We start from the raw sequence: 23,405 nt of genomic DNA on the forward strand, positions 1-23,405 counted from the left end.
AAATGCTGGCAAGAACAAGTCTATCTCCCAGTATTTGTAGCCAGGCCACTGATAATGATCATTTCTACAAGTAACATCTGGCTTTTATGAACTTTGCAGATACCATTTTCTCAAACTTTTCAATATCACCTTGACCAAAATAAACAAAGAAACAAAAAAATCAGGCAATAAAACAAGTTTTAAATGGAAAATATTTGAGGATTTGGTGATTAAATTTTTCTTTACAGATTTTCTCAGATAGAACTTTGGAGCCTCTGCACAAATGATTTATATGGAATAAAAATAAAATTTCCTTTACTTTGCAATGACAAGATATGGCCACTTTGAGCCAGTAAGGTCATTACTTATGAAAATTGCAGACTAGCGACATCTGGAAAGTCACATTTTCCAACCCAGCTTTAGCCAATATTGCAAGATTTTCCGATATCATGTCTGTCCCATGTCCTATCTGATTGTATTATTTTAAAATTGATTTTAATTAAAATAGTCAAATAGAAAGTTGGCACACTGCAAAGAAAACATTAACTCAGGCTACTTTATCTTTAGAAATAATGCTGGGTAGACTCTTCAGGCATTCATAGAAAATAAAACTAATCTACAAGCGTGTCTTCTTGGCTTCCCCAAAAGGACACAACTTTAATGGATAGCATCCACTGAGAAAACAGAGGGTGGCAGAAAGCAGCCACACCAGTTTGCCATTTCATCTTTTCTTTCTGATCATAATCTACCATGGTGTCCATTTTGCACAGAATTTCCATAACATGTTCTCAACAGCTCAGGTATGTCCACTGTCAGAAAAGAGCTGGGAACAATATACATAAGGAGCATGCATGCAAGAGAATCAGCTGGGCCAATGTTATTGTGATGTTTCAAGCTTCTCTCTAATCTGGAGATTTTAACATCGGGTTTATTATAAGTGTAATTTATAAGTATAATTTTTGGTGCATTTAAAGGTAATACTGAGCAGTGCATGTTTGGATGAGTTCATACTTACCTATTAATCGGTTGGATTATTACAGCATCAAGCAATGCTTTGAATGTATGAAATAGTCCCAACCAGCCAGTCATCATCTAACACTCACTCTAACACAATAGGACTAGTTCATGCCTTCAATAAATTATTGAGTGATGTGTTATTGTCCAATTAACATGCATGTGTGAATTAGTGCCAACATGTGATATACAAAGTAATATGATATCATGGATCCTTTTTTTTCCTTGTTAAAGTAGTGTGGGGAAAAAAATCACTAAAATGAGAATCAGAGCAGTGGCCATCTCAGTTTGATTTTAAGGTATCTGTGTAATGATTGCTGGGCCTTAGCCAGAATGAACTGAGAGCCCTGAACTTAGGTCATTATTTTATTACTATTATTATTAGATCATAAGTGATTATGTAAATTAAGTAGCCTACCTCTTGTGTCACTAATGAGGCAAATTCTTGGATCAGAACCTTGTGGCTGATGTTTGTTTTTTTGTTTTTCCTTAATCTGCACCATATAACAGGGAAGGTGGTTTTGTTTCTAACTGAACATTCAATAAAGTGACTTTGCTACACATTTCTTGCCTCAGGATCAACTGTGACTAGTTGCAACATCAGAAACCATTTTGCATTCCTTGTTACTTGCGTTATATGATAACAATACTATATTAAAACAGAAGGAATAAATTTCTTGCTTTCTTCAAGCTGAGAATAAAATTCAGACTTCTAAACCCCACAGTAGTTTCACTGGCTAGTGATTTATTGGGACAGGGTGGGGACTGGGACAGGGCGGCCGCTGGCGCTTTGGACCGAGTCGTGCCTTTGCGGCCTCTGACCCGTCACCGAATTTACTTGGCTCCTTGGTTTTCTGAGGAGCTGAGGGAGATGAAGCACCAGAAAAGATGCCTGGAGAGCAGTTGGAGGACCAGCCGTTTCAAATCTGACCGAACACTGGTGAGGTCTCACATTAAGACCTACCTAGTGGTGATAAAAGCGGCAAAATGTAATTATTTTTCCACCCTTATCACATCTGCAGATAATCGCCCAGCCACCCTGTTTAGGGTGACCCGCTCCCTTCTCCATCTGGGAGCGTGGGAGGATCCCTTGCAGGGTCGGGCTGAGGATTTTGTGCATTATCTTCACGATAAAATCACTCAAATTCGGGAAGGCTTGGTCTCTGACTGGGTAGGTTCAGGCGGGATGATGGGTGAGATCATCCGTGGTTTTGGGGTGGAGTTCCATCAGTACGCTGATGATACTCAGCTGTACATCTCGACCCCAAGCCATCCCAATGATGCCCTTGAAGTGATGTCGCGATGCCTGGAGGCTGTGCGAGTCTGGATGGGGAGAAACAGGCTCCGACTCAACCCTTCCAAGACTGAGTGGCTGTGGCTTCCGGCGTCCCGATATAGCCAGCTGATGCCATCGCTGGCTATTGGGGGCGAGTTACTGGCCCCCACAGAGAGGGCTCACAACTCGGGCATCCTCCTGGATGCACGGCTGTCTTTAGAACAGCATATGACGGCTGTGGCAAGGGGGGCTTTTTATCAGGTCCTCCTGATTCGCCAGTTGCATCCCTTTCTGGATCAGGACTCCTTATGCGCAGTCACTCAGGCACTTGTCACCTCCTGCCTGGACTACTTTAATGCTCTCTACATGGGACTCCCCTTGAGGAGCATCCGGAGGCTCCAACTGGTGCAGAATGCGGCTGCGCGGGGGATTATGGGAGCAATGGGGCGCTCCCATGTGACACCCCTCTTGCGTGAGCTGCACTGGCTCCCAGTGGTCTTCCGGGTGCACTTCAAGGTGTTGATTACCACCTTTAAAGTGCTCCATGGTTTAGGGCCTGGGTACTTACGGGACCACCTTCTGCCACCGATAGCCTCCCACCGGCCAGTACGCTCCCACAGAGAGGGACTCCTCAGGGTGCTGTCGGCTGGCGACCCCAGGGGAAGGGCCTTCTCTGTGGCAGCACCTGTCCTCGGAGATACGTAGGATCCCAGATCTCCGTGCTTTTCGCCGTGCCCTTAAAACTTTTTTATTTCATCAAGCTGGGCTGGCTTAACCCCCCCCCCTTTAGATATTTTTAATTGTTAATTGTTTTTAGTTGGGGTGTTTTAAATTTACTGGGCCAAAATTTGTTTAATTCTTTTTTTTTAAAATTTTCTTTGTGATGTTTTTATTCTTGGCTGTTCACCGCCCTGAGTCCATTGGGAGAAGGGCGGTATAAAAATCTAATAAAATAAATAAATAAATATTTTGCTTAAGTTATTTCTGTAGTTTATTGAATTAGCCAGAAAAGACTATACTCTAATATTGTACTGGGCCATAAACTATGCTTTTACAAACCTCAGTAATTAGCCATAAATATGGTTTTATAAACCCCAACGCACAGAGGTGGGTTTCAGCAGATTCTGACCAGTTCCGGAGAACCGGTAGTAAAAATTCTGACTGGCCCCGCCCCCATCTATTCTCTGCCTTCCAAGTCCCAGCTGATTGGGAGGAAATGGGGATTTTCCAGTAACTTTCCCCTGAAGTAGGGAGGGAATGGAGATTTTACAGTATCTTCCCCTGGAATGGGGAGGGAATGGAGATTTTACAGTATCTTTCCCTGCCACACCCACCAAGCCACGCCCACCAAGCCATGCCATGCCATGCCATGCCATGCCACGCCCACCAAACCACACCCACAGAACTGGTAGTAAAAAAAAATTGAAACCCACCACTGCCAACGCACCAAATCAAAATTAAACAAATCACATAAAGATTAGAACAAGAAGGGATCTAGAGACTATAATGTGAGCCATAATGTGATTTGCCTGTTTGGTCTTAGCATGCTATGAAAAACTAGGCTTTATAGTTGGTAAACTCAGGTAAAGCTTAGCATAATGTATGACTCTAGCTACATTTACATTCTCTATAGTTCATAATTAATACAAGCCATGATTTAGCACCATGTGTGAACAAAGGCTAAATATAATTAAATGCCTTGATTATGTGTTTGACCGAGAATAAAATTTGAGAATCAACTTTAACATCACCAGATGACCTCTCAGTTCAATTGACAGACTTGTAGTGGTGATAAAATGAAGGAAGATTCCAGTGAATGTCACCTTGAACTTTGAGAGGAAAGTGGAATATAAATGCAGTGGCTTACCCATATACTGTATATCCAATAGAAGGAATGATGTTGTCACAGAGGTACGATTTTATCATTCAAAAGACACAGATTATAGTAATTGTGTCATTTATAGTATGATGTCATGATGAATTGACATCACTGACATCTTTTACCCTCTAACACCACCACCCCTCATTAATCTTCCTAGTAATCCTCACTTTGAAACTTGAGATTTTTGCATTGACAGTGGAAAAAATACAGTTTAATTGCCATCATCTACAGCCAATGGGCCCATTGATCAGATATAAAGGAGTTGTAATTCAACAAAAACAAGAAGGCCCCAGGCTCCTCACACACTTGATCAATTTGACCTTTGACAAGTCAGTCTTTCAGGTTTAAATATTGTGTCCTCTAGTTATTGCTGTACTGACTGACTTTACAAGATAAATAATTGCACTAATCAGCCAACACAATCACGATGGTGATTCCTTAAGGGAAATGTAAATGACCGCATCAGTTCCTTCCTTCAGTGATGTCTCCCCACTGTGTTCTGAATATTTCTTTGTCAGAAGTAACTTTCAAACATCTGTTTCATATTCCTAAAACATTTTAACTACTTTTGTAGGTATTAGAAGAAATCTCTGAATCTGCTGATATCTGAAAAATTATTCACTGCTTTAAGAGAGGGATGGGAAACAATGGCTGTTTTATGACTTTTGGACTTCAACTCCCAGAATTCCTGAGCCAGCATGGAAGATCTTTTTTCATGAGATAAAAACAAAGTGTATGCTTTATCTGGATGTGCCATTGCTGAGGAACCTTTGCATAATTGTGAATAAAAACAATTCTGATGGATGATAGTACATCTATTATAACTGAAAATCAGCATTTAAATATTCAAAGAGAATAAATTCTGGAAGCAATAGAAGATTCTGCTATCTTATTAAATCTCTAGTTCCCAATATAAACATGTCACTAACAGATATTTTTATCACTGATAGAAAAATAATTACCTGATTTGTAAGAAACCCTTTAATATAATAATCTCTAAATGTTAGAATTATTCTGAAAATAACCTGTCACAATTGATATCTACTATAAAGCCCTCAAAACAAATTTACAAGTTCTAAGGCAAAGTCAAATGTAACTACTTGATTGCACGACAGCCAAATTCCAACACTATAATTATAGGTGAATAGAAACAATCATTCACAATGATTGTGAATAGAAACAATTCTGTCATAAAGAAGAGGGAATCAATTGAGTAATTTCCTGATAGTGAGAACAATTTATCAGGGGAACGGCTTGCCTCCAAAAGTTTTGGGTGCTCCATCACTGGAGGTTTTTAAGAAGAGATTAAGAAGAGATTGGACAAACACTTGTCTGAAATGGTGTAGGGTCTCCTGTCTTAGCAGAGAGTTGGAAAAGAAGACTTCCAAAATCCCTTCCAACTCTGTTATTCTGTTATTCTTGGTTTGGGATATTTGTTCAGTTATCTGGATTTTTTGCTTGAATTGATAAATGATAAAAGCAGCATTGCCACACTATGATGAAAGCTCCTCCCCCTCTGAACCTGTATTGTGATGTCTTAGGCTGCATCACAATGACAAAATGCTATTTTTGTCATTTTGATGAAAGTCTTTAATCCACTGGATGTCATGATTAGAAGGAATTATAGCAGCAACATTTCTTTAGGTTAAGGAGGAAATGGATATTGTGGTGGCAGAATAGGGTAAGATGAAGTGGTAAAAATGTACAACTTTCAAATATAAATAAATCAGAAGTACTTGTAAAAAAATAAATATCACTGAGTTTATATGGTGATTTCCACAGGCAGGATGCTAGAGATTTGTTGGCATTCAGGTAAGTAATTCTGTTTCAGTTCAGCTCAAAATATATTTTATACTCATACACATGGGTTTATTGTCTGACAGAACATAATTTAGCACTCTGGCTTTTTCCTGCATGAAATGTATTTGATTTCTTTCACTGTTTCTCTCTGAATTATTAAAATCTGTGTTCCTTTCTTTTCTTACATAGCTGAAGTTCCTCTCATTACCTAAAATAGGGCATTTATTAGTTCCAGCAGATACCTGGAGGGCAGACACTCTGTTTGAAGGTTATTCAGATCTGAATGTCATTACTTTGCCTTGTAACCTGGGGAAAAATGTATTTTTCTTTTAGAAAATTTATTTCCAAATCTCATCAAATAATGTTTGCATAGCTAGATGCAGACTCTGAATACTAATCAAGTTCTTTCCTTCCATGTTATTGCTATGGCTTCTTTTCCTGAGGATGTTACTTACAACATTTTTAGGTAAGGTAATCTACCTTTGGCTTGGTTCATAGTTGCAGGCAAAGCTACAATCAGGTTTGATCAATTTTGCCTTGATTATCTAATATGATTTATTGTAGATTGGAAATCTTGATCTTTAGTTTAGCTAGTTAAGGCTTATTAAAAATGATTAAAAGAGCCATGATTTAGTGTGATGTCTAAATCCAAACTTTCATGCATGTGTAGAGCACATTCACTAATCTACAATGTCCAAAATTTCCACTCAGGATTGCCAATGCCCATGGTATTTAAAATGCTGTCTGGAAATTCTGTTAAATCTAGTCCCAACGTATCTAGAGAGCACTAGGCTCAGAAAAAACCAGCATATATAATTTCTAATATTGCACACTCAATGAGTTCTGAAAGAAATAACTGAAGCAAAATCATATCCTCCACTTAAAGATGGATAGTATCTATCTACTCATGCCTGATAAATCCTGGTAGTAAATATTACTTGAGAAGGAAGGTAGAAGAATGATATTCATTCTGCTAGAGGTTCTTAAGATAATTTAGGAAGCTAGCGTTTTGGTTTATTTTTTAACTGAAGCAATGGTCTCTTCTGAACATAAAAAAACAAACAAGTAGAACCAATCATGGCCAAATTCAAGGCTAATAAACAAACATAAACACCTATCCACACACGTTTGGTTAATAACCACCAGCAAATATTATATGGCCCATCTGAAATCCATTTTAAGCAACTGAGAGCTTACCCATCTGGAATACTGGATTATTGAGTTTTGATTTTCATTAATCATATTATCAGTATGCTGTGCAGATATGATTCTATAATTATAGTGTTGGAATTTGGCTATCATGCAATCAAGTAGTTACATTTGACTTTGCCTTAGAACTTGTAAATTTGTTTTGAGGGCTTTATAGTAGATATCAACTGTGACAGGTTATTTTCAGAATAATTCTAACATTTATAAGTTATTATATTAAAGGGTTTCTTACAAATCAGGTAATTATTTCTTCTATCAGTGGTAAAAACATCTGTTAGTGACATGTTTATATTGGGAACTAGAGATTTAATAAGATAGCAGAATCTTCTATTGCTTCCAGAATTTATTCTCTTTGAATATTTAAATGCTGATTTTCAGTTACAGTAGATGTTCTATCATTGGCCCTTGTAGGTGCTCAAAAAAGATGGAATATTCCCTTCATGAAGACTCCCAATATTGCCTTCTCACATTACATCATTCAAATGATGTCAGCCTCTTAGGGTAGTCATATGAATAGCACAGATGTTGCTACATGCATGGATATCTAAAGGACTCTGATATCGATTGAATGATGTGTTATGGAGTGTGGGGCTTACTAAAAGAATTCTCATGTTGAGAACTTCTTTTGGAACATTTGAACGGGACTAGAGAAGACAGGAGCAGAACAATTTCCATCCATGTTTCAAGGCCCTTGAAACTCTGAATTTTGGCCATTTTGTCATTGAATTTCAGTGGTCAGATGTTGGATTGCTGGAGGGATAAAGGATAGTCTACAGTTCATTCAATAGTATAAACATACCAGCGGCAATGTATAGTTTGCAGAAAAATTAACAATATCAGATCTGTCTGTTTTGCCTTGAAACACCATTTCTATCTACAGCAGCTTTTGTGAAGCCAAAAAAGAAAAAAGAAAAGAAAAGCCATAACTGATTTAGTTGTTTCTGTACTTGATTCTTGTCAGATACATCTAAGCCTGCTTGATCCAGTTTAAAGACTATAGTGAATCTCATTACTTTCTCTTGAAATGAACATTCTGTGCTCTGCTGTAGTAGACAGACAATCCATCGGGGCTGTCTCAAGAGTTGCTACGCTTCGACTTGCCCTAAAACATGTTGAGAAATTGAGTGTTAAGGATCCTTTTCTTCCCAGCTTTGCTAGCTAAAATTCTCCCAGATTGACCCTGTAGGTTAGGAACATCCATCTTTCCTTAGACATTTGTGGAAGAATTGTTTTAAACCAAAGAGTGTGGAAAAACAATTGGACAAGGCCTGCCTCTGATTTATATTACAGGAATTCAAATGGCAGACAGAGAATAGGATCTATTTGGAGATATATCATTGCCCTAGCATAGACCACTCTTGTGTTTGCACATGTCATTTGAAGCTACATAGGTTCAAACAGGTAGTACTGGGAGAATAATAATCCACAAAGGAAGAACCATAAGTCTGTTGCACTGGAAGGTAGCACTGGAAAAAGAAGAATCCACAAAGGAAGAACAGTAAGTCTGTTGCAGTGATACATAGCTCTATTGCCACAGTAAGCCTTGTCAAAGGCTGTTAGAACATGTGGTCCTATTTTCAACCATTTTGCACATTTAGCCTGTCTAATTTTGATTATGAAGGCTCTGCAGCCTTTTTCATGCTGTAAGGATGACTAGAGAATATATAGCGATAGTGGCCCTTAGATCAGTCACCTCCATACTGGAGGTGTTGGAATGCCATCTCTCCATGGCTATTGGGGAATTGACCACATATATCTGAAATGTACCAGGCAAGGGAAGATTACATTTATAAATACTGGAACTAGATCTGGCATCATAAAGTAAGGATAAGATTGTAGATTATGCATTCATGTAGGATTTGACAGGAAACTGTGTGTTTCTATATGAGTGATTGGCAAGGTGATGAGAAAGTTACCTTAGCTATCACTGGTAGCCAGGGAGATATATCAAGCCTGCAGGTCTTGTGTACTTTTTTCCAAATGCAATCTGTTCAAAAAATACATACCTGGAAGCAAATTTCTCTTTTAGAAAATGTTTGGTGCATCCTCCTTTGCAGTGCTTTTATCTTGTCTAGATCTGCTGTCAGGCATTCTACTTAGACTATCAGAGGGGATAGTAAAACAGCAAGCAAATACAATACATGGCATATCAGATAAACAAGATATCAGGGTATGGAGAAACAGATTCAAGATATTTTCATCAGTCTATGATATTAATCTGTTATTATAGTTTTACCTTTGCTCAAATGTAACAAAGTAAAATGTGCAAGGTGTATATTCTTTAAGAGGGAATTTACACTCATATCAAGTCTCATCAAAGGAAAATCCTAAGATTTGTTTAATAGTCTGAACATCTTTGTTTTGAATGCTCAAATATTATTTTATCTAAAAGTTTGAACATCTTTGTTTTGAATGCTCAAATATTATTTTATCTGTGTTTCCTTTAGTTACAGATCTCAGGTTGGATTCTTATTCCAGAATTAGCACTATATTTGTGAGAACTGTTACTAAGAGTTGGTGTTAATGAAGAGTCCAGCAGATGGTGGTGTGTAGCTGCAGAATGATTGGAGCAGACATTAGACTATTCAGACCTTTGCTTTCTGGAAGAATCTGAAGGAAATGCTGAAGCTGGATCAGGATCGCTCTTCCAAATAAAGTAAAATGGGGGTAAGGGAGTTAGCAAAAACCACAGGACAGGAGAGGACTGCCAAGTCATTTTGAATCTTTCATCACAACATAATCCCCAAATATTTTTCTTTAGTGATAAAAACAGATACAGGAAAATGCCTTATAATTACAACTAGATTATATTTAGCTCTCAAAAATAAAGTAGGCTGACTATACAATGGTAGCTTCATTTGGAAGCACCATCTCAGTTAATTTTCTATTAAAGTCAAAGTGTTTAGGAATCACTTAATATTTTCACCAATTACGTAAAGAAACTGTGAGCCATTAATCATATGTATCTGCCCAATATTGCTTCTGAACATGTAGCAAAAGCAATTTTATCTCAGGCCTATTATTACAAAAATTGCCTGTTATACTATTTTCCAAGGACAAGGTATGTAACCTTATTGTTAGACTATTTGTATGGGGACTGTACTGTATGCTGGCATCATTATAGATAACAGAATGAGTTACTCCTCCATCTGTGACTGTTATCCAATTTATAAGATCATTTCAGAAAAAAAGATAATTGCTTTGTACATTCATACTTAACTTTTCTGAATGAAAGCTACATGCCCATAAGAAGATTTTTATAATTCAGTGAGTGTACAACAGGATCAACTCAGGAAAAATATATTTTTAAATTAAAAGATTTTGATCACACATACATAAACAATTTAGTGCATAGCAGCAACTTTGCACTTTGCCTCAGCTTAAGTAATTGTTTAGAGCATTAGGAGATAATGAACATAATTACACAGTGATGCGCATATTCACACCAGTGGTGGGTTGCTACCGGTTTGCCCCAGTTCAGTCAAACTGGTAGTGGCGGCGGTGGGAGGCTCTGCCCACCCGCCCGGACGCTTCTGCATATGCGCGAGCATGCGAGCGCCCATGAGCGAACTGGTAGCGACAGGTTTTGAAACCCACTACTGATTCACACACTTGTATCAGGCTATAGTTTGTGATTTAAAGAAGTAGTTTGTAAAGTGTGCCCATATCAGGCCACTTTAGACTCACAATATAGTTTGGATAATGCAAATTTTAATTTAATTTCATCTCTGAAGGAGATGGGTTATTTAGAAATATGAAATATAAATAAATATATTGATATTTAATCATGAATCCTCGACTGTGTGAGTTTTGATTTCTGACAACCTTGATGTGAAAAGATAAGGACCAAAGTCTTGGTCCTGTTGGAGACAATGGAGAGAAACAACAAAGCACTCCTGCAGTCAATTTGCAATTGTTGGATTTCAACAAGTGAATTATTTTCAAAGTATCTCACCTCTTGAATTATCAAAATAATTCACCTGTTGAAGAAAACCTCTGAATTCCTGATAACAATTATCATGTGATAGGTTAATGCCTGTGTGAGCCATGAGTTGTGGAACCCTTTAATAATCTTACAAATATAAATATTTAAAGATACCTTAAATGTTTTCTATCATGATTTATGAGGGCATAATCCAATGATCCAAGAGAAGAAAATAAGAAATAATGGATTATATAACACAGATAACAAAAAGATAAAATACATTGTCCATGCTGTTCTTATTCAAACATCATAATGTCAGAACTGGTAGTCACTTTTAAGATTCTTAAAATTGGAAAGAGTTGGCTTTCCAATCTGAGAGCAATACTGCTTTCAAGTAAATCTTTATACTCAATACGTTTTCTCTTTAGAGCCAGGGTGTAGTACTGAGACAAATGGGGGAAGAGCTTAGTATTTTGGTTCTCTTTTCTGCCTCTGATGGTGGAATAAATCTGTACTCCTGCTTGTTGTTGTTATTGTTGTTGACAATTTCTAGATTAGATGGAGGCTGTGATTTAGGCCCCTTTTTCTAATAAGGACTCATTTCAAAGAGTCATGACATAGTTGTTCATTCTGGAACTGAAAAGTGAAATACTTTGGATTGCTTGGGCTACTGTCAAGAAGGAATTCTTCTCTCATGCTACCTAGCTTAGTTGATTTTATGATGAGTGAATCAGCAGAATCCTCAAAAAAGAGCTTCAGAAGTGTGTGTCTGATTTGATGAATGTCTGGGACTGCCCATAAAGTACATTTAATAGGGAATTGTTCTTTCCTTAGTAACCTTCTTCGTAATATTTGTGTGAAAATTTCCCAAGCCTCTTTACTTAATTCTGACTGTGGCCTGGAAAAAAAAAATCTCTTTAATCTTCCACTACTCAAGTGATAAAACAGAATATTCCACATTGGATTATTACAGCCTTTCTTTAAACTTCTTTTCTGAGCTGCCTGCAATATATGATTAAAATGGATTTGTCTTTTCTGGTCTTGTGTGTAATATTGATAAAAAAACATAGCGAGATCAGAAAATTGTGATGATACTAGGGGTGGTGAGAAAATGAACAACTGGCAACAGTTAATGTTTTGGGACAAATACAGTAGACGTTGAAAGCAGCCTTAAGCAAAGTCTCTGCTACTGTGATCCTAGTTTATTTATTTATTTATTTATAATTAAATTTAAATACCGCCCTACTCCCGAAGGACTCAGGTCAGTGAACAGCCAAAAAGATAAAATACACATAATACAAATGTTAAAAACCATTTAAAATACATTAAATACTTTGGCCTGATTTAAAACACCCCAATTTATAAAACAAATTTAAAAGCAATTAAAAGGGAGGTTAAGCCATACCAGCCTGCTGGAATAAGAATGTTTTGAGGGCGTGGTGGAAAGTCCGCAAATCCGGGATCCTCCGTATCTCTGGGGGGAGCTCGTTCCAGATGGCAAGTGCCCCCACAGAGAAGGCTCTCCCCCTGGGGGCCGCCAGTTATCTTTGTTATCTTTGCCATACTTTGTTTTCTTGCATTTGGGGGCAGATACCCCTGCAGACAGAGAGATGGGGAGCTGACTAGAAAGCAAACATTGGCCCCTTCAAAGATGTAGAGTATCTGATGAAGTTTATTGTCCTCAATCCCTTGAGCATTTTAAGGGCTTGGGTTGAAAAAAAAAGTAGACTTTTTGGAGTTCAAACCAAGAATTCAAAGAAACTCACCAAATAAAATATTTAACCAAGGAAGGAAATTGACTTGGCAGCAACAGTCTGAGGCTTGTTCTCCTACTCTGATACAAACAATCTCAATTAAAATGTCCAGCCTTGTTTATGAGCATATAAGCAATTTCCCTCTGAATAAAGGTTTCCAATGTGAGGACCCAGTTCTCTTCTCTGCTCTGGCAATGAGCGAGTCCTGGCCAGGCAGCAATAAAATGTGAAGGAGTTTGTTTATTGCTTAAAGCATTGTAAGCTGCCCTGAGTCTTATGAGAAGGGCGGCATATAAATCGAACCAATAAATAAATACAGGCCTGATAAGGATAATCCAATGGGTGCTTTTTCTGCAGGCTTCTCTTAGTCTTGGTATAGAGTTGATACGTCTCCTGCGTGAGTAGGGGTTTGGACTGGAAGACCTCCAAGGTCCCTTCCAGCTGTATTCTCATTGATCTTCTGACATCTCCTTCAGCTTCTTCTCCAACCCTTCACCTGCTTTTACTTCAGAGCACACTTTCTGCTTAGTAGACATTGCTAGCTTCAGGCACTGATATTCTGGAGCTATGGCTTATTCACAACTATGGTGAAGGTGCTGGTCTTTTTTGTCACCATATATTTCTTGCACTACCTTGCAATGGTGTATAACTGAGGCTGAGTGACCAGCCTTCTAAAATCTGAGATGCAGAAGGTATGCTATCTTGTCAAAAGCCGCCCTGAACAGAAATTTTTGATATGATGATAGGGGAAACTTACATAAATACATAGGAAGTAATCTTATTAGTTGTATTTATTTTTAGATTTTGCAGCCTTTTTTTAGCCCACTGAAAAATTAAGCAGTATTACTTTTGGCTAGAAAATGGTTGAGTGCCATCCCTCCCACATTTTATCAGTGTGCTATAATTTTTGCAATGCTAGAATGAACAGCTAGACAAAGGTTATTTCCTAATTACTGCATGGCCTCTTCCATTCTCTTCTAAAGCATGATATTTGTTGCTGGTGATAGGATACTGGATGCCGGAGAACATCTCTTTGTCTTAGGAGCATCTGGGGAGAGGAAGGTGGGAAAAAAAGTCAAGATGAAAGGCAAAACAGTGAGCAAATGGTTGGGGCTTTGGCTGTGGTTATCATCTTGCCTTTTGAACTTCCACCTGCAATGTCCATGGTCTCTCCCTCCCCCCCCTCTCTCTCTATATATATACATACACATATACATATACACACACACATATACATATATATACATATACCTATACATACACACACACACACACACACACAGAGAGAGAGAGAGAGAGAGAGAGAGAGAGAGAGATAATAGGCAGATACCTAGGTCTATGGTATTTAATCATTCTCATATCTTGAATAATTCACCAGTCTTTTTCTACTTCCTCGTTTCTAGCCTTTTTCACTTCAGGATTGCTGTATTACAGCTCTTTGAATTATGTCAGATGAGAAACAGCAAAAGTAACATGAGGTTAAAATAGAAATTTTTTAATGGGCTCATTAGAAATTCAAACAGATCTCTCTCTCTCTCTCTTACACAGAAACTCTGGCTGAGCTGCAAACCTCTATACTTTCCTTCCCTCCCCCCTCTTCCCAAGAAGAATTCATTTAATAGAGTTTATCAAAACTGTGTTGTTTAGTGGCATTTTGTTTCAGTTTTGAACTAGATGAGAAATTATTTAAATTGTTTACAGTGATTTTATTGTCAAATTTCTTTGGAGGCATTGGAATGAAAATATTATTAAGCTATTTTGATGCATTTAAAACAGTATCTTCTATTGTGTATCTGCATATGTTTTGTTAAAAATAGTGTTAATTGATAGATTAGTCAAAAATTTATTGGATTAAGCAGTGTAGCTCAGTATTCCAATTAGTAAGGCTATTAGTTAAAGGCACATATATTACTTGGAATATTTCTTCATAGTTATTACTGGAAAAGGGAATTGCTGACAAATTGTTACAGATGGTTTTTCCTTTCACAATGGAGAGTAACATTTATCTCCATCAAAATCTGAGGAGAACAATATAGAAATGTAAATAGAATGGATCAATTGGTTAAAACATTTGGCTAATCAACTCTCTTTTCGTTATTTGATTGCCTTAATATAAATGTTTAGCAGACATTTCCATTCAAAATATATGGCACTCAGTATAAGATTCTACTTCTGAAGAACACTGATGGATTATGCTGCAGAACCTAGCTGAAATGACTCCAGTGTTTCTGGGCACTTATTTCTTTTTCCAGGAATGTAGTGAATCACATAGAAACCAACACAGAATACCTTGTGGAAGTTTTAAGTCCCATTTCCTTCTGTTTCATTTACATCATTGGCAGTTTCCATTATTTTGAATGAGTATCCATATAGATTCTGTATATTCAGGAATATACAGGATTGTCTGCATCCACAAATCCATCTTTGATTAGGACAGCCCTAATACAATGTTTTCCACCGGGTTGAAAACTCTTTATATAATTTGTATAATCTAGCAATCTAGAATCTTTTCTAGTATGCAGTCTGGGGAATGCTGGGAGTTCAAATTCAGCATTCCCCAGTCTAGAGTTGCCTAGGTTGAGAAAACTGACAGTCTAGTTGTGATTTGCAGACAGTCTATTGAAACTTCTTAAAATATCTTTTATAGAAGTTGATTACAGCTGTTAAATCTTTAATAGGTCTGAAAAGCCAGTCTGGCTTTTGAGAGCTAGATTTGGAGAAATACAGGTACAGCCCATAATAATTTTCCCATTGTTTCAGGACTGCATCCTGGAATCTCTGGAGTTACCCTGCTATGCTGCTGTAGAGGTCAGAGAGTCAAATCCTTTAACATCTACTGGGAAATTCATCTGGGTTTTTAATTAGCTAGGAAGACTTTTTCCACAGTATTCTTTACTGAAAAAAAATGATTCATTTATTTAATAACAAAAATACACATATTTGGCTACCTTTACTTATTCTAAATAAACATGCTGTTATCAGGAGCTTCAGCATATCTATCACCTTTAGGGATTGTGGTTTGATATTCAGATGATCTTCATTCCAAAGAATTAAATGCCATCTTGATTCCATGGCATAAAGATATGCTACATTTTAAACAGGAACTGACCTTGAAATACCATCCATTAGGGAGATATCTGGTGCTACTAGAAGTATGCAAGATGGATTGGAAAGTTTATGAACAACAGAAAGAGTCTGGGGAAACGCCTTGACATTATCATGCACGTCAGTCTTTGATACACTTTTAGAAATTGCTTTGGAATATGCATTCAGGCTGTTAGAACTTCAATAATTCATTCTCACAGCTCCTCCTATGCTTCCTTGTTGTCTTTGAGTTGGCAGGAAAATACGTTGCTATGAAAAGTCCAGTATTGTCTTGACAGCCTACTATTACTGTGTGAAACTTGGTCAGCACTGATGCTTGTATACAGAGAAACATGGGTATTTCAGGTCAGCAAATGGCAGAATCTCTTCTGTTCTCACCCCCATCATCATCTACTGGCAGAAAATGCCCCCAATCTTTCCTCTGAACATATGGGAGTGAGGAAAATGGGGTGGAAGGGACCTTTGTATTGCTGTGTAGGTGCTGCCCCTGTTATAAGTCAGAGCTTGTTTTATGAAATTCAAATTGGCTGCTCAATTTGTTCAGCAGTCTGTGCAACTTCCTTTTATTTTAAGTTAAAGTTGATTACGACTGAGTGTAAAGGGGACAGTGGGAGAGCAAAGGAGATGAAAACTTGCAGACTCTTCTCTTTTGCAAAAAAAATGAGACAGCCTTGCTGATACCAATCAGATGGCATAGAATAGAATTTAAAGATGGAGGTAACACCAAAATAAAAGAAACAATCAGTTCTATATCAGAGTTTGTTCTTGGGGGGTTCAGGATAATGAAGATTGTGCTGCATCTGAAGAAGTGAGATATAATTCATGAAAGCTTTTTAATAAAAATGTGTTAGTCTGAAAAGGATGCCAAGTTCTTTCTGATTTTTGGCTACTATAGAAACTAATATTGTCCTTATTTTGAAACAAATAAATCCTTGAATTCAGTAAATTACAAATTCTGTATAACAGTGGAAATATTAACCTTTTGGAAGCCTGCATTTTTTACATGGGGTCAAAATTCACAATTCTGAATCTTCCTCCAATGAAGATTATAGTTGTGCAAAGAAGTATCTACAGCAAAATGACTGTGAAAATGCAGAGTCCAATGGGCAGATAGCAGTGGTGGCATTGGTGGGGGTTCTTCCAAAGCAGTCAGTTCTTTGAGTTAGGTAACAGATCATGGAACAGACACTTGCACCTAGAAGAAACAGACAGGTTTATGTTGATCTTCTTTTTCAGCCCTTTTTCTTTCCCAGGGATGAGCCGTCTTCGGTCTGACCTAAGCATAGTACATAAAATCATCTGCTACAATGTTCTACCAGCCAATGAATACTTCAGCTTCAACCAAAACAATACAAGAGCACACAATAGATACAAACTCATCGATCCAAACAAGACTGCAGAAAATATGACTTCGGTAACACAGTTGTCTACGCCTGGAATACACTACATGACTCTGTGGTTTCTTCCCCAAATCCCCAAAACTCTGCTGTAGACCTCATCCCATTCCTAAGAGGTCTGTAAGGGGCGTGCATAAGCGTACCAGCATGCCTACTGTCCCTGTCCTAATGTTTTCTTTTATTCGTATCCTTTTCAAGTATTTATAATTATGTTTACACTTGTATCTGTCATAAAATACATGCTTGACGAAATAAAATAAATAAAAAATAAATAAATAAAAATAAATAAAATAATTAAAGTACCTTTACAAGAACAACAAGGAGACAAGAGTCAAAGTAGATGAAGGAATAGGCATTAAGACTAACATGGAAGCAGTTTAAAAGACTTTGCAAACAAGATCTGAAGTTGCCCAAACCTGGGATAAAGAAACTGCTGCACTCTGAAGCTTTGAGACTTCAACTGCCATCTGCTACAGGCAACCAATTCACTCTGAGGAGACAGGAGTCAGAAACCAGGAAAGCAAGATAATCACTGGTACTACCAAGAGACTAGAAACTGGACTGTGTTCCCAGTAAAGCTGTACTTATATTTCTCTTCAGCCAGACTTGAGTTGTAGTACAGCTTACATTTAATTGGTTTTGGTGGCTTTCAGTGACTTTTTATTTTAGATTAAGAGCCTATCAGATTAGAAAGGCTTGTTATTCAGAGTAGGCAGATGGGACAGAAATAGTAGCAGATAAAACTTGAGAATAATCAAGTGAACCCTTGTTCATCTCCGTGGAATAGCTGTTCCACGGCTTTGATGGTATGGTGAACTAATTTATGAAGGAGTATTCTACCTAATATTCATTTACAAAGTAGTCAACATAATTAGAAGGTATGTTGGACTTTTTTATTTAAAATTTATTTGTTCACACTTTATTCATTAGCAACATGAATGAATTATTCTTTGCTTAAGAATACCATACAAGCAAGTATTTGATTATTTCAGCAATAATTTCTGCCATTGGACATGGTGGGAACCTATAGCATTCCTCCCCTCTTAGTGGATGATGTATAAGGAGCTACTGACATAGGGATGGCATGTGGCACTACAAAAATTTAGAAAGCTTCCTCAATAGCTTCCTTTTGGCTGCCCTAAGATAAGTTCATTCTTCATTAAATACATGTCTACATCAGTGGTGGGTTTCAAATTTTTTTACTATCGGTTCTGTGGGCATGGCTTGGTGGGCGTGGCTTGGTGGGCATGGCAGGGGAAGGATACTATAAAATCTCCATTCCCACCCCACTCCAGGGGACGGATACTGTAAAATCTCCATTCCCTCCCCAATCCAGGGGAAGGTTACTGCAAAATCCCCATTTCCTCCTGATCAGCTGGGACTTGGGAGGCAGAGAATAGATGGGGGCGGGGCCAGTCAATTTTTTTTTAAATTTTAAAAATATTTATTAATAATACAAAATTAAAAAAACATTGGACATAGATATGACATCACTGGTTCCAAATATTTTCCGTCACTTTACAATAATATTAGTACTCATATAAACATATAGTTCTTAAACATACATTTATCTAAAATAACATCTATATTTTTGTTCTAACACTATACATTTGTCTTGGCTACCCTCTTGTTATCTATTCAATCATAAAATTGTTCCCAGATTTCATAGTACTTAGTTTTACTTTTACCCTTGAGTTCCAAAGTGACTCTGTCCATTTCTGCGCAGTTAAAGATTTTCAGTAAAATATTACTGGGGCCACTCAGAATTTTTACTACCGGTTCTCCGAACTACTCAAAATTTCCGCTACCGGTTCTCCAGAACTGATCAGAACTTGCTGAAACCCACCTCTGGTCTACATGGATGCAGATTCCAAGCTTGGTTCTACTTTTGTTTGCCTTTACAGTAGGACAAGGCAACACATCTGGCCCAATATATGCAATGATGCAACCACTTAACTTAACTCGTGTCTGAGCAATAGGCAATACAATTAGGAAGTACAACAGCAACCATACTTTCCCATTTACTTTTACTTTTCTTATATTAGTTCTGTAACAGATTTATTTATTTAGCATATGGCTTACAATGTCAGGGAAATCTACAAATGCTAGACACGATGCAGACATGATGGCCTAAATTGCTTGTTCATTGTGTTCGATATTTGCATGCCTATCCATGGTGCAATGGAGGGGATGAACTAGATTATACCATCTGACTAGCATTGTTTGGGTTGCTTGCTCTTCTGTGCTCCTCTACCGGTGTCTCCTCACCTCACCTCATGTTGCATTGCCTCATGTCTGGCCAGGTCCAGTGCTGGCTTCCAGTCTCCACACGCATAAATGCAGCTACGTTTTACCCACCAAAGTGGTACCCATTTATCTACTCTCCATATTGCATGCTTTCAAACTGCTGGGTAGGCAGGAGTCTGTAGCAGAAGCAAGAGCAGAAAGGTCGATCCATTGTTGGCGTAGAATATGCATGAAATCAAAAGCTTAGTGTAAAAGAGATTTAGCAGATTGATAGTGTCAGGTTTTACACATATTCCCTGGATGTTCAGCCCAATAAGGCTAGATAAAATATTTGATTGGCATATGATGGCTCTACCTGCATTGCTTGTAGTTTGCTGTATTGCTCTTCCTTCACTTGCTACAGCATGGATCCCTGCTGCCTCCCCCATTGATTAGAACCTTGTCAGTTCAGCCTAATTGAAAAGGCTGCATGGATTTTCCATTTGTGCTGCCAGAGTGACAAAGACAAAATAGCCCTTTGTCTGATGTAAATTAATATTTAATGCAGACTTCTTTACACCTGCCATTCTGGCAGGACAGCCAGCCTCCTTTGCCAGCCAAGATAGTAGCATCGATTTGTTCTTATAAATAGAAATGTAAACACTGAGGAAGGACAATCAACTGCATGAATTATTGCAGGAAAGCAATGTTGCCTTTATTCTCTTTCTCCTCATCTCCCTCTCCCCACCTCTGTTGACTGGCAAAACACCAACACTACATTAACACAAGGAGTTTTTTTAAACTATATATGCTGAAAGACATACCATGATGCTACTTATAGCTCCAGTGAGAATATTTTATTTCCTCTTGTCAGACACTGAATACTTTAAATAAAATGGTAGAGTCTGCCTGAGTGGCAACATGGAATATGCATTTAAAATAATCTAAATATTGACTGAGGAAAATGAGGAGGCCAAGCAGGGCTGACAAATGGATGTTTTATGGATCTCAGAGTATTTAAATTCCAAAGGGACAACATTATGAAATATTTATTGAATTGCAGAATCTAGATATTGAATTGTCAAAGCAAAACTTTATTTTGGTCACTGCCCAGATATGAAAACTAAGAGTAAATACAAACACCAAATAGGTGTCAGAAACAATATAACACATGAGTTAAATGCTATTTATACATACATTTGAGTATGACAACTGCCATCATGATACCATCTAAACTCTTAAAGAACAAAGAAGCAAACATATGTAATCCAAATAGATAAAATCACAAGTCTTAATTAAAACTAGGTGGACAACTAGGAGAAATTCATGGTGTGTGTGTGTGTGGGGGGTAAGGGGAGGGTGGGTAACAAAAATACTTTTAAAATGTTTACTTTTGAAACATAGTAAAGAGAAAAGGGAGAAAATTGCACAGTGTTGGAGCTGGCATGAAACGTTCTTCCTCCCAGGACAATAAAGAGAAAAACGATTAGGAGTTTGAATGGATTTAAGATTCACAGAAGGAACATTTATAAATCACAATTAACATCATATTACATTAAACATACACTATCTATATTTCATGCCATTGGGTATTAATTGTGTGGGGAGTAAGAGAGGATTCACTCATATATACTCCTAGTACATTTGACTTACTCTAATCCTTGGGTTATATTGATTGAACATGCTTCAATTTATTCAATCTAAGCTTTTCTTTAGGGATTAAGTTGTTATTTGCCTGAATATTAGCTGAATATATTTTAGGAAGGTGGCAGAAGCTGATTTTATGAATACATTATTGTTGTATTATTAATGTTTGCTGTGCAGAAAAGAAATACTTTGAGTTTTGTTTTTGATTAAACTCAGTCTCAACAAATTCTTCCTATTTAATTTTTAAATGATTATAAACAGATCTAAAGTGTTAAAAAGGTAGATGGCTAATCATGAAGATCAATTTAAATCTTTCATCAGTTTAGCCAGTTCACAAATCTGATGAAGTGAGTTACAGCTCACAAAAGTTTATGTATTTTAACAAAATTTACTGGTTTGAAAAAGTGCAACTACTCTCATTTTTGGCCTTGTAAGAAGATGATGGCTGTTTTAAAACGTGTCAAAAACTCATCCGCTGTTTCCAAAAGTATGTAATTTCCCTGTTCTTTCAGTCTTTACAAGTAGAAAGATTTTGCCCTCAGCTTCCAAATAATTGAATAACCTATTGACTAGTTGAGAGTTGACGGTGAAACCCTACTACTTCAGGTGACTGTAGAAGTGTAGCAAGTGTATTGCTAAACTTTAAAAAAGCAAAGGGAAAGGTAGGATAATCAGGAAAAGCAAAACAATCTATCTCAGCTATTATACCCTATTCTTTACCAAGACTTGATTTAAGGGTCCAGCCTGATCTGAAATCTTGAATTCTAAAGAAGAGAAGAAAGGTTCAGCTGAGGCCAACTTCATGGAAAACTCAATATGCCATCAATTGCTATAGAACTTCCATTTTCACTTTCAACAACTGTTCAGCCTTAAGTCTCACAGTAGTCCCTAGGTAGCAGATTTGGTGGAAGAACAATCCTTGGAGTGTCTGGCTACAAATTCGTAGGTTCTTTGGGTCTTTGTTGGATACATTTGTTTGGGTCTTTGTTGGATACATACAATTGGATACATTTGTTCCAATTCTTCCATGATTATGTTTAGACTATAGTGAAAAATACATGCTAAAGCTGTCAAGTGAATGTTTACTAACTAGATGAAAATGCTTTTGGAAAATAATACAGTAAAAAAGAAAAGCTTGAACACAATTATAAGGAAACTGCAGTCTGTTAAATAGTTGTCAATGAGCTTTTTGTGAACACTCTCTTCAAATATAAAAGGTTAATTGTGAAAGACAGTTTAAGACTATTCTTGGGAAGGAGTAAGAATTGACTCTTCCTTTATTTTCCAATTATTGTTCTCTAGGTTCAGATTGCAGAGTCTTCTGCCATTAGCAATAAATAAAGCTCATCTCATCTCATTCCCAAGAGCTATGCTGCAGATCCCTTGAGAGCAGTGGGATGTGGAACATGTGTGTTAAATATATGTAATTGATCTTGGAAGACCAAGTTATTTTCAAAATTTCTATTTTCCTGTCTAAGGCTTTTAAAGATGTCAACAGATTAAGTATCTAAAACATATCTCAGAATTATCTATTCCAGGGGTATCAAACATGCGACGTCACATTGTCGTCACATGACGTATCACAACTTTTTTCCCCTTCACTAAACTGGGGTGGGCGTGACTCATCTGGCCTGTGGGCTGCGAGTTTGACACCCCTGGTTTATTCAGTCATGACAAAACAGATATAATTATAGATGGAGTCTGAAGTAATGGCATCACTTATAGTACTTAGAATAGTACTTAGAACAAACTTGGAATAGCACTTAGTATGCACTAATCAATGCACTTTCCTTGCTTTACTAGGAAAAAAATTAGTGGAAGTTAATGATTTTTTTTTAAAAAAAACATCTTTACATACTTTGAGTTTCAATGTAATTTAGGTCAGACTAGATTTGCATGTGAGATTCATTAGATCAACTTGACCCTGGTTATCTGGGGATAACCTCTAACAACTCTTAAAAACCTGGAAATGGTATTTTAGAAAAATGGGTGGACCCTCAGGGAAATGTTAAGTGTTGACCAGTGTTAATGGACATTAAAAGGAATTCAATGACTATTTATACAGTAAATGAAAGGTAGCTGCCTCTTTCAGAAAAAGTCAGGATTTTTTTAAAAAATTCACTATAGTACCAAGTTTCTCTATTGATGATTGTACTGTGATATGGATCTGGGAAAAGCACTTATATAGAAC

The 23,405-nt window shown here is 37.3% G+C and overlaps 1 long non-coding RNA gene across 1 annotated transcript; it reads left to right on the forward strand.

Moving 5' to 3' along the window:
- The first annotated feature begins 5,711 nt into the window (after nucleotides 1–5,711).
- Nucleotides 5,712–15,823, forward strand: LOC117664381 (uncharacterized). Its single transcript, XR_004591020.3, has 3 exons — nucleotides 5,712–5,963; nucleotides 9,608–9,827; nucleotides 15,600–15,823. It is a non-coding gene; the product is annotated as an uncharacterized LOC117664381 (long non-coding RNA).
- Nucleotides 15,824–23,405: the final 7,582 nt, after the last annotated feature.

The sequence above is a fragment of the Pantherophis guttatus genome, chromosome 3 (genome assembly GCF_059756535.1).
Source record: "Pantherophis guttatus breed Tessera chromosome 3, ASM5975653v1, whole genome shotgun sequence".
NCBI classification, from domain to species: Eukaryota; Metazoa; Chordata; class Lepidosauria; order Squamata; family Colubridae; genus Pantherophis; species Pantherophis guttatus.